This window comes from Onychomys torridus, chromosome 4 (assembly GCF_903995425.1).
Source record: "Onychomys torridus chromosome 4, mOncTor1.1, whole genome shotgun sequence".
NCBI classification, from domain to species: Eukaryota; Metazoa; Chordata; class Mammalia; order Rodentia; family Cricetidae; genus Onychomys; species Onychomys torridus.
The window spans coordinates 152,151,896-152,164,903 of NC_050446.1; the positions used below are offsets into that span (position 1 = coordinate 152,151,896).

At 39.0% G+C, this 13,008-nt stretch overlaps 1 protein-coding gene across 1 annotated transcript in view; it reads right to left on the reverse strand.

Moving 5' to 3' along the window:
* Window positions 1-13,008, reverse strand: part of Macrod2 (mono-ADP ribosylhydrolase 2) — a 1,315,286-nt gene that overhangs the window by 617,327 nt on the left and 684,951 nt on the right. The window contains exon 3 of the mRNA XM_036186599.1: window positions 619-649. The gene's annotated coding sequence lies outside the window, so the exon portion shown is untranslated. The remainder of the gene's footprint in view (window positions 1-618; window positions 650-13,008) is intronic.

Genomic DNA, 13,008 nt, shown 5'->3' on the forward strand with positions numbered 1-13,008 from the left:
TAAATGTTTAAATGTATGACCAAGTCTTTGACCTCTTCATTTTATTTGGTGGGATAGTTTTCATTTTATTCTCATCAAGGCCTTTAAAGGAATTCAAGGTTAAGAAAAAGTCCATCTTTTACTACTTAAAATAATTCATCAACACCAGGAAAGAAAACATTTCAGGTTTTTAAAATAATGTTTGTTTTTATTAACAGCCATAATACACTATGTTTGTGTATTTTACATTTTTGTAAGTCACAGTAAAACAAAGATGATAGGCTTTGTGTACATTATACATTTTGTGAGAGAAAAATCTGAGTGTATTAGAGAAAATAATTTTAGAAGTCAACCTTGCTAGAAGAAATTTTTATGTAACAAAAGACTTAGAGACACCATGTGTCAAATCATTTCATCTGGATGTTCAATGTAACCAATTTCAAGAACACAAACCAATCTGAATAACCCTCTGGGACTCCTTAGTAGACTTGACCTACATTTCCAGTCTCTGTAAAATGCAGAAAAATAGATCCACAGAAGAATTTTGTATTTTTCCAGTTAACCATTCCCAACCCTTGCCCACCAGTTTAACAATAACAACAAAAACTTACAAACGTCATCAAGTGTTAAATCACTTACCATAAATGCCTGTTGAAATGCAGGGAAATGCCTGTGAATAAACCACAAAAATAGCAATAAATTTTAAAAGAATAGCTTTGCTTAGCATCGTCTATCTAGACATCTATTTTGCCTGATAATGAAATTGCTTCCATTTATGAAGTTACACTCAGAGCTGTGAGTTCAAGTATTTAGATTAACTCATAAGGTCCAGCTGTTAAAATTTCAGGAAACTCCTAAGACAAATGTTCAGTCATTAAGAAATTACAAAAGGCTTATATTGTGATACATGACTGTAATTCCTGACATTCAGAAGGCAGAAATGACTGGATCTCTGTGAGTTTGAGGCTAGTTATAGTGAGATCTAAACTAGCCAAGACTACATAGTGAAACCCTGTCTCAAACAAATAACCAAAATGAAATCAATAATAAAATAGATTACACCCAAGCAAAGACAACCTAATGATCAAAACCTATTCTTTGCAATCACTTTGCCACATTTTTCTATTGTGTTTTTATGGAGTCTTTACATCTCTCACATACATAGGATAGAGGCATTACAAGGTACTAGCTGCTAAGCAAGCAGCTCTTCCTGCCTCTGTGCTTTGACCCTGCATTAGTGGTATGAAATATGGAAATCCCAGGCAAAAGTCATCAACTAGGCATGGCACAAATGTAACTGTGGCCTTGCCACAAGCACACATTTTTGGTAAAATTCACCAAAATGCATTTAGTGAAAATCAAGTAGCTACTTAGATTTTACAAAAATGTTGTATATTTTTGTTCTCATATGCAAATTATACATCAGGAAATTTCATTATGAGCTTATAAAGTGCATATACTTTTGTTTGGGGGAACCTACTAAACACTGACTGACATATAATAGCTCCTACCATATAGTGTTGATAAATGGTAAGGGTTCTCATTTTGAAAATGAAGGTACAAATACAGATGAAGATTTTACTTTAGAGGAGGGTTTCTAGTGGTGGAATGTGAATCAGGTGTGGATACACTTCTGGGTCAATTAATCAAGTCTTTCTGATCTTTGTGATTTTCAACTATAAAAAGCTTATAACTTAGCCAACTAATTAGAACTAGTAAAGTTGTTAATCTTTAAGGACAACCTACTAATACCAATTTACTAGACTAGCATAATTCCTAATTGCGTTCTAAAACTTATCTTTTATGCACAGATAAGTGTGGCTGTCACCCTCATCAAAAATACTTCTCTTTGCAGTAAACAGAGACTACCACAGAAAACCACAACTGGGAGATGGTGACACCGCCTTTAATCCCTGCACTCTGGAGGCAGAGGCAGGAGGATCTTTGTGAGTCAGAGGTCAGCCTGGTCTATAGAGTGAGCTTCAGTTTTATAAGGTATGCCCAGTGTGACACACAGTCTCCTTCTGCTGCCTGCATATCAAGATGTAGAATTCTCAGCACCTTCTTCAGCACCATGCCTGCCTGCAGGCTGCCATGCTTCTTGCCATGACTATAATGAACTAAACCTCTAAAAGTGTAACCTAGCCCCAGTTAAATGCTTTCCTTTATGAGAGTTGCCATGGTCATGGTGTCTCTTCACAGCAGTACAAATCCCCCAAAACACTAAGACAGACCCCATGAACAGCAGTAAATGGACATCAAATCTACTCAATAGTATTTTTAGAGGTTCCTTGTCTCATAATGCTTTATTGAGCATTATTTTTGTTTTTTTTCTTTTTGTTCTTTTTCTTCTTTCCTTCCTTTATACATCCTTTGAGTATATATGTTGGTTTCTGGTGTTCTGTTTTTACTTAATTTCTCTCTGTGTGAAATGTGTCTTTGCATCTGTATATGTTTCTTGTACTTTTTCTTTAGCTCCTTTTCTTCTGGTAGTTTTTTTTTTTTTTTTTTTGCTTTGTTCTATTCCTGTTTGTTTTTATTTTATCTTCAATAATTTTATATTAGTTTACCCAAAATACTAGCTCTTGTACTCTGTCTTTTCTTCTGTCTCCACTCAGAGCAGTCAATAAGCTGGACAGGTATGTTTGGGAGTGGCATGTTTTGAACTTTCAGGGGAAAGAAGCCACAACAACTATTTCCACAAGCAGGTACTTTCTACCCCATGCTTTGGCCTTCCACTTCATGATTGGCACAGTTCACTTAATTGATCTGAGAGACAGTTTCCTCATGAGTTAAAAGAAACTTTGATCTGAGTCTCCAAAGATTTGTTGGAATATTAAGAGGTAAAGGGAAGGCAGTGCTGCCTAAAAAGCTACATCCAAATTAACGATGCCACCAAGAGGACTCAGTGATGTCTAGCAGGTGGTTTCAGAGGATTTACTGGCCTGGCAGGTTGTCCTTATTGCAGCAATATTGATGCTTTGGATCACATACTTTTTTTTTTTTTTTCCTGGAGGCTGACCTGTGCATGTTTGGAGTGTCCCTGTACACATCTAACTAGATTCCAGGGACACTTCTCTAGTCATGACAGTAAATGCCTAAATTGCTAAATGATCCTTAAGGGACAAGTCACCCCTGTCTGAGGACCACTGCTTTCTGAAGACAGCCTTTCATGAGCAGACTTTCAGGGATGGTCTCAGCTGCAAAATGTCATTGCACTCAGAACCTTGACCTTCCTGGGGCAGCCCACACCAGTAACAGATCGATGACTTACTTGTACAAAGGCCTGGACATCTTGGCTTCCCCAATGAGATAACGAAGGGGCCTACTTCCATCAGAACTCTGCATGGGGTCAGCAGGGCCTGGCGCTCGGCCTGGTTCCCACTTCATCCTCTCTTGCAGTCTACCACAGCTTCTTTCTCTCCCTTCCCAGATGTCAAATCCTGAAGTATTTGTTAACGGACATCTGGCACGTTCACTGTGTCTCAGAGTCTGCTTCCTGGGGAATTCATCTGAACTAAGTGGCCTCCACTTCACCCTCAAGTCCAGTTACCTGAGTCATTTCCCCAGATCTAGCAGAAGAAAGAATGTACTGAGCGGATAAGGGCAACTGTTATTTGCCTGAATTCTAGTCCTCTTTTGGAATCAATCATGCAACTGCATAACTGAGTCTGAATGTATGAAATGCCTTGTCTGTTTTAACAAGGAAAAATAGGTTCATCGGAAAATGACATTGTTGCCTAAATGTGAAGAGAAATGGTGATGTAAAGGGGATGACTTGGATAATATTATTGTGTTAGCTCGGGAGGCAATGATGAAGCAGAGATGGAAATATAATGGCATGCAAAACTTATTGTACAGAAAATAACTTTGAATATAATTCATGTAAACCAAATTTCCACCATTAATCACATTTTATTGAGAAGGATGAGAGAGGAGAAAAAAACAGAGAAAGAGAGAGAGAGAGATCAGCAAAGGGATTTTTGTAGCATATATATGGTCTGTGTTCTTTGCCATAATAAATTTACAATGTGAACATCAGAATTGAAAAGCTTAAGATGTCTTTATTTCAAAGTTGCATTTAATATAACTACTTTCCTCAGAACTCTTCTCTCATAGAGAGATGTGAGATTGCATCCAGACCCAGGCCAATTATTTTAGTTTGTTTGAAGTACATTTAACTCAGCAGTCACCCATAGAATTTGAGAAATGACATCAGCAGCCCAATTTGTAAGCCTCTAGAGTCTCCTACCAGCAAACTCTGAGAGCAAAAGAACTCCGGGCTAATGGTGTCTGATCACAGAGCCATCAGAAACCTGATTCATACTCTCCTCTCCATCTCACCCCCACCTGGTCTCTCATGTTCCCATCCATCCCTACCTGCCCCCAAGTCCACTCACAAAATCATCCATATAACCTTCAACCTAGAGTCTATCTGGCCTAATACATGGGAATGTGCTTAGTCTTATTACAACTTGATATGCTATGTTTTGTCAATATCCATGGGAGGCCTGCCCCTTCTTGAATAGAAATGGAGGAGGAGTGGATTGGGTGGGATGCAGAGGAGAGGGGGGAATGAGGAACTGGGAGGAGAGAAGGGAGGGGAAGCTTCGGTAGGAATATCAAAGAATAAGTTATTATTATTTTTTTTAAAAAGAAATCTCCTTGATGGCATTGGCTTTCAGTTAGGTTTTCCCAAGCCAGAATATGCTTGCTCTCTTGGAAGAAAACCAATGAACCACTTGACTTGACAAGGAGAGAGGACTCTTCATTTGTGAAGCTGTAGATTGGACCAACTGGAACCCACTTCCTTAGTCCAGCAGGTCGGTTTCACACACTTACAAAAGCACTAGAATCAGGAAGTCTATAGATTGTGTCTCCCGTGCTCCACTGCATTTGTCCCCATTTCTTCTCGTCTTATCTCACTAACTGGATGGCAAAAACAGGAGCCCCTTAGACTCCTCATCTGACCATGACATGGCTTCTGATTACTGCCCCAGAACCCTTGTACCCATTACTTGATTTTCCCTGACCCTTGAAAAGAACAGAAAGAATTTTTCTCTCATCCTTATTCATGGCCAAACCATACACTCTTGGACAGCAGCCTTGCCACTTGACAGGCCTGACCCATTCTCATTTCCAAGGGTGTCCATTGACTTAAGTAAGTAGCACAGGGCACCGCTTAGTCATGAGGATTAACAGATGGGCAGTTCTAGTATCAGTGACCAGTTGGTATAAATTAACTACAAAATGTTTCCAACCTTGGAGATCTTTCGGTTTCTGAGCCAACACACATATTTTATGGTTCATTCAGGTTTGGGTAGATTTCTCATTAATTGCAAGCAAACAACACTACATGACACACCTTCTGTTTAAACGTTCTTAATTATGTATTACATTACACTGAATTGAGGAAGCTGTCACTTGCAGGAAACATTGTTTACTTTCTCTATGCACTACCAAGGGAAAAAAATGTTCTGTATACTAAAATATAACATGTTTGCTTATCATTTAGAATTTTACTGAAATTGGTATGTTAATTTATTTAGATAATTCTCAAAAGCAGACCTCTATAGCAGACATGGAGAATCTTTGGATATCAATATGGTATTGTCATCTACAAAGTTCACGTTTGAGAATTATGAAACACATGACCTGGAACCACACACTGGGCACACCTGCCAAACTTGATTAGAAAGGAGGAGAAAATGATTATTTCCTAAAATTGTTTCCTATTTAGAGAGCAATACTTCTGAACCACTCCTTTACTCTGTCATGCATAAGTTTTTCAGACTTCTATTTCTGTACTGTCCAGAATGGCACTCATCTAATGTCTAATAAACTCTCTGCTCTAGCTTCTTTAAGGCCTCTACCACTCCTTTCAGTGTTTGTAGCTGGTTCCTTTGCTAATGCCACAGTGTCACCAAAGGTCTTCAGACAGAAATTAAGGCACATTCATCTCTTCAAATGGCCCCTCATTGATTAGGCAGCCAAAAGCCTAGGGTTTACACATGTCTAGTAAATCCACCAGGAATGACAGACAACCAAGCACTCATGTTAACAGACAGAGAAACTTTTTAAACAATGATTATTTATTGTCAAATATCTAAAGTACAGCGCTGGAGAGATATAGCTCAAAGGTTAAGAGCACTGGCTGCTTTTCCCAAGGTTCTAGGTTCAATTCTCAGAAACCACATGGTGGCTCATAACCATCTGTAATGAGCTCTGATGCCCTCTTTTGGCATGCAGGCATACATGCAGGTAGAACTCTGTATACATAATAAATAAATCTTTAAAAATTATCTGAAGTACAAGAGGAATGCTATTGAATAAATTAGAATATGAACAACCGTGTCTTAAGCACAATGAAATCCAGAGGACAATTCTTTGTCCTTAGTTGTGCCATAGTTACCTCATCTAGGATGCAGGATACTTTGGGATTTCCTTTTGTAGTAACAGGTATGGTGCTAATCCAGCTTGGAATGTGATCCACTAATAGCTTCCACTGAGCCTTTATTATACTCTCTAAACATTTTTTGCCAACTCTATTATGTAAAACAGTTCTGAGGTGCCAAACACATGAGCCTTGCCCTTTAAAATATATTATCCAAGTGTTAAATGATCTACATGATCTTCATTGCTGTCCCCAAGTCTTTGTCCTTCCTTCTAGCCAAACTCTTTACCATATGATCTCCTCAGTTCTTCTGCAATGGATGGAATACTTGTTCTCACCCATCCCTCACCTCCAAATTCATATACTCAAGTCTGAACCCTACTGTGGTGATGTTTGGGGGTGTACCAGATCATGGTGTAGAGCCCTCATGAGTGGAGTAAGTCCTCTTGTTAGACACTATGTTTATAGCTGGCTTTGCCCTCCACTATATGAAGACACCAGAAGAAAATTGTCTGAAGCTTTTATAACTTAAATGGACTAGCACGCTACCTCGTATATCTAAGCCATATAGTATATAATTATTTATTATTGTGTTCTCAAGGGACTAAGAGATTCTATTGAGGTTGTATTCAGGTCTGAATGTTTGTGCCAACTCCCAGCTCATTTATTGAAATCTAAATGCGCTATGAAAGAATTTGAATTTCAAACTGGCAGCATTAAGAGGTGATTAGGTCGAGGGGTGAAGCCCTCAGAAGTGAGATTAGTGTCCTTCTAAGAAGGAAAATGGGAGAGAGAGATGATCTCTTTCTGCCCAGTGAAAAAAGTTAATAATAAGGCTATGTACAAACAAAGAGAATCTCACCTAGACACCAAGCTACTGATACCTTCATGTTGAACTTCTAGCCTACAGTTATATATCTTAACAAAGCCAGGAGCAATGGGATTTTCCTTATTCCACTAGTGATGAACTCAAGTATGTGACTTAATTTGCCATGTACTAATAGTAGACATGATATATGGGTTTAAACTTTTTATTCGGAGGCAGCAGCATAGCCATAATAATGTATATAATTTCTCTAATTACTGCAGAATGCTGAGTACTGAGGTCAGAGCTCTATGGATGTTATCTAATGTATTTCATGGACTGTGACAAAGCAGCCATCGCTTCCTGCTTATAAACATAGAATCAAGCTATGATGGACAATAGAAAATGTTAGCAGAGAAAACAGAGGAGTCTGTTTATTTTCTTGTATGAAAAGTAATTGATTTTATCTTTTCTTCTGGCTTTAACATTTCTTAGCTTGGTACCATAAATCTGGCCCAGAACATTATTGGGAGCTCCTAGCCCTAGGGGTTAACCTATTACTATTATTCTGTTAACTGGGCTTACATCTCAACACCCACCGACTAGTGGAGCTCTCAGACCTCATCAGAGAAAGTGGTTAACCCAGAAATGGAAACCCACAACTAATTCAAGTGCAGAGAATTTGTGTCAGTGGACTGTTCAGCTACCAATGGGATACCTGTTTCATGCTCCTCCATCCCAGATTCAGGGACCTTCTAGAAAGAAGAGGTGGAAAGATTGTAAAAGCCAGAATCATAGGAGACTACCAAGAAATAGTGTTTTCTGGACATGACAAGACCACTGTTCTCATAAACCCATGGCAGCTGTGGTTGCTTGTGCCAGACCTGCACAAGATCAAGCCAGTCAACGTACAAGCATGGAGGCAGGAGGGGATCATGACGTCCATCCCTAACTAAGGAGCTATTAATAATTGATAGCTTCTGGGTGAGGGAGACTGATTTCTTTAAGCGTGAAATCCTAAAGGTCTGCTATATTCTAGTGGATGCCCCAACCACAAGCATATGTGCAGTACAAATTGGACTCTGTGGTTTATTTAAATATATAAAAACATACATACATGCATATATATATATATATATATATATATATATATATATATATATACATACATACATACATATAAAATTGGGAGGGATAAGGAGGTGGAGGGATAGATCTGGAGAGGAGCCAGGTAGAGATAATATATAAGACCACAAAGAATTAACAAAAATATTATATTAAAGTATTTCTTAATTACACAAATAATACATGAACAAAAGGCTCAAACATGATAGGTGTAGGCAGAGAGCAATAGATACTTTGTCCGTCATTACCCTACCTTGTTCTTAATGCACAAGCAATCCTCTGAGGCATTACTACCAATAGTATGGATATCATTCTACCCTATTCATCTGTATTCACAAGGTTCTTTCCTTTATTTCATCCAATCTCTTCCCACCACACCTTCACTACATTCAGAGGCTCATCATGGCACCAAGGCCAAATTTCTCATTCTTATCTTTCTTTACTGTAACTTTCCCATTGCCCATAACAGTCTAGCCACAATCCTTCTCTGATTTTCAAATAATCAAAGCATGAACTTGCTTCTGTGCCATTGGCCTTGATGTGTCCTCTGTCTGGGACCTTTCCTTTTTGAGATGTCTCCACAGACTTCTTCCTTGTTCCGCTTAGATCTATATTCAAATGTCACCACCCTCACAGGATCTTGCTGCCTTCACCTAAGTCACTATTTTTCATATAGTCTTTTGTGTATCTCCTTAAGCTCCTACTACCATGGACTCAATGCTTTTCATTGCCTTCCCAACTTCAACTCCCCATCCTATCCCTGCTCCATACTCACTGCCTAGGATGTAAGATCTCATAAAGGCCTCTAGTTCACTTATTATTATATAAGGATTAGAATTCAAAAAAATTGTTGAGTATATTAATGATTAAATAATTCTCTTTTATGATATACACAAACATAGTCATGTGTATTTTTTATGTAATTTATAATATACATAATGTTTTGTGTTCTTGGATTACAATGTTTATATTCTAGACCTTGAGGAAGTTTGAATGTTAGTGTGTGCTGAACAAGACTGAGTTTATAATGGCTGCATATGAGACTATATCATGGGATTATTAATCTTCTCTGTACTGCTGAGCATGAAGTTCTAAATTTCTTCTATAAGAAAATAAAGAATCCAGCAACAGATATCCTTAGTAGCTACTGTGCTGTGGTGAGGGGCCATTCCTAAAAATAAAATTAACCCATTTAGTCACTAGGTTAAGAGGAAGATCACATTTACAATTCTGAAAGCACTGCAAAAGTCCTTATATTTGTTGTCATTCTGAAATCTATTTACAAATCAGGTCAATTCTACTTCTTCCTGCCTCATACATGACTATATTGAAAGGATGCTATCTCTTAAACAAAAAAGAAAAATAATACTCTTAAAAATGTATGCCAACATGGTACACATTGCGTTCCACAGCTGAATAATTTGAAGACCACTGTCACTCATAGGAGAGTGTGGATAAGATCACACAGAAACAGCCAGCCTGGTATTTTGATTGCACTGGGAGAGCTCATCTAGGCACCATAATTATAAGCACTAACTCAGTTTCTTTTTGTTTTCTTCATTATACCTTTGAAATAGCTGTCATAAAGTCATTTATTGCCAGCTGCTTTCATGTTTATAATGATACAACTCCATGCAGTATAAAACAAACTATTATGTAGCCATGAATAGTAGTAGGTCGCTTCCAAACTTTATATTATGCAAGGAGACAGCTGGATTAGTTCCACTGTGAATTTATTAGGATGCAAAATTTTGGAACCAGCCAAGGGAAGAACTTGATTTCTGCTTGAGCTTGCTCATATGACTGGTAGAAATGTTTTACTGAAAACTCTGCATATGTGAAAATGGGAACCGGTCTCCATAAACCTGCTGAACCGCAAAGAATGTTCTCTCGGTTCCATAATATTCACTCTGTAAACTCCACATTACAGCAAAGGAAATGCAACAAGCCCAAGCAAACTGAACCCTCCTAGATGGCATCTCATTGTGTTTCATGCTAAAAGCTCCTACTAAAACAGAATGTCCTCCAAATAGTGACTTTCAAATGACCTTGTTCAATTATGGTTCTGTCAGGATCTTCATTTTCCTTATGATTAAGTACACATATCAGGCAAATTTGATAACTCTGGACCCCAGGGGTAAAGAGTGGCTGGGGATGCCCTTTGGTAAAGCTGGTGCAGCGCCCAGGGGAAATTGAGATAAGAGTCAATCATTTTAGATCCCCTGAGAAGTAAATTACCCACTTGAGGCTGAAAGGCCATAGCTCTCAGCCACTGTCATCTCAGAACTGTGCCTTCAGAGAACAATTTCCTGATTGAAGAAGAGGTATATGACCAGAAGAGCCCTGTGCACACAAAAATGAAAGAGTCAAGAGTCCTGGCTGCAAGAACACAGGCCTTTATACAGGTGTTTTTCTGCAAGGATCTTAGAATTATACTTAGTATGGCCATAAAAGATGTAATCAGTACCTCACTATTCATGTGTGTCTTATGAACATGTATATGGGTGTGTTCCCTCTCCCAAGAGGGCATTTGTGGAGGCTAGAGGTCAAAATGGGGCTGGGTTTCTCACTGAACCTGGAGCTCATGAATTAAGCTAGGCTGGCTAGCCCCCAGGCCTCACTCAGTTATCCTCTGCAACTCTCACCATGCCTGCAAAGGACATTACAGACACAGTGCCTCCCCACATGGGATCTGAACTTGGGTTTCCATGCTTGGATACTAGACACTATACCAACTGAGCCCCTCTCTGGCTCTAGGATTTCAGGCTTCATCATCTCCATACCCCGATGCATACATTCCAGAGTTGGCAGAGGACACACCCAGCATGCTAGCATTCATTTTCCAGTGCACATAAGAAGCAAGTTGTCTCAGAATCAAGTTTCTTCCTTCCATCTAGAAGCATCAAGTGACCAAATGATTGGTCAGTGACTCATGGGAGGCCTTGTTTAGACACTCCTATGTAGCCCGACATTTTTCCAGTTCCACCCAGCCCTGTGGTCTGCAGTCACTTATAAAATAATCACTCAGAGGCTTAATATTAATCACAAACTCTATGACCCATTGTGATGATATTATGTTCCTCAAAATATTGTACACCCTAATAAACTCATCTGGGGTCAGAGAACAGAACAGCCACTAGATATAGAGGCCAGAAAATTGTGGCACACACGCTTTTAATCCTAGTATTCCAGAGGCAGAGATCCACCTGGATCTCTGTTAGTTCAAGGCCATATTGGAAACAGCCAGGCATGGTAACAAGAGTCTTTAATCCCAGGAAGTGATGGCAGAAAGCAGAAAGGTATATAAGGCATGAAAACCAGGAACTAGCCTGGTTTAGCTTTTAGGCTTTGAGCAGCACAGTTCAGCTGAGATTCATTTGGATGAGGACTCAGAAGCTTCCAGTCTGAGGAAACAGGATCAGCTGAGGAATTGGTGAGGTGAAGTGGCTGTGGCTTGTTCTGTCTCTCTGATCTTCCAGTGTTCACCCCAATACCTAGCTTCAGGTTTGATTTTATTAATAAGACCTGTTAAGATTCACGCTACAGTCCATGGCTTCCTGGTTCTTGCTAGCTAACTCATATAACTTAACTCAACCCATAACTATTAATCTATATATCTCCACGTATTCTGTAGCTCTTCATCCCATTACTAGTTGCTCCTTGGACGGTGGTTCAGTGTCTTCCCTTACTCTCCTTTCTCCTTTCACTGTCTTGTCTCTCTTGGATTTTCCCACTTGGCTCCATCCTGCCCTACCATAAGCCAGTGTAGCTTTATTTGTTAGCCAATGGGAGTAACACATATTCACAGCATATAGAAAGATATCCCACAGCACTTCTGGACCCCTTTCTTTCTGGGGAGAATGCTGAAGCATCACTACCTTGTCCATGGGACACCAGTAATGGCTGGAAAGTCTCTTGAAATTCTTTTCTGATATCTACCATCCTTTTCTTGCTCAGTCCCCACTCAGGAAATCATTTCCTACTAAATCCCTTTCCTCTATCATCTTTTCAAAATGGTCTGCTTCTTGGAAATTAGCCCAAGGCATTTGTTAATGTTATTTACTTCTGTGGCTGACAGAACTTTTACCATGCAATAACCTGGAGGTTATTTTTGGAAGAGATTCTCTTTATTAGTAATTAGTAAGTTGACTTCCAGAAAACAAAAAAATCAAACTAACCATGACTGCCAACCTAATATTGTTTATATTTCTCAGAAAAATGGCCCTATTAGTTGGCTATGGTTTCAGTGTGTCTTCCAAAGTTCATGTGTTAAAATCTTGATTATCATTGTGACTACAATAAGAGGCTAGGGAACCTTTAAAAGGTGGACTCTAATAGAAAGCTATTAGGTCACTGGGATTAATAAAATTATTTCACGACCAGGTTCATTCCCAGGAGTACTTGCCATTGGAAAAACAACAAATCTGGTCCCTGCATATTTCTAGCTTCCTCTCTTGCCATGTGATTTTTGCCTCTGACCTTTGACCCTGATGCTACATTATGTTGGGATGGAACAAACGGGTCCTCACCAGCACCTGGCAGGTGCCATCGCCATATTCTCCAACTTCCAAAAACCGTGAGCTGAACAAGTCTTTTCTTTGGGAAGTGCTCAGTGTATTTCATTATTGCAATGCTGCATGGAATAGTACAGGTGGGATTTGGTCTTTCTCATTATAAAAACAAAACAAAACAAAAAAGCAAGTAA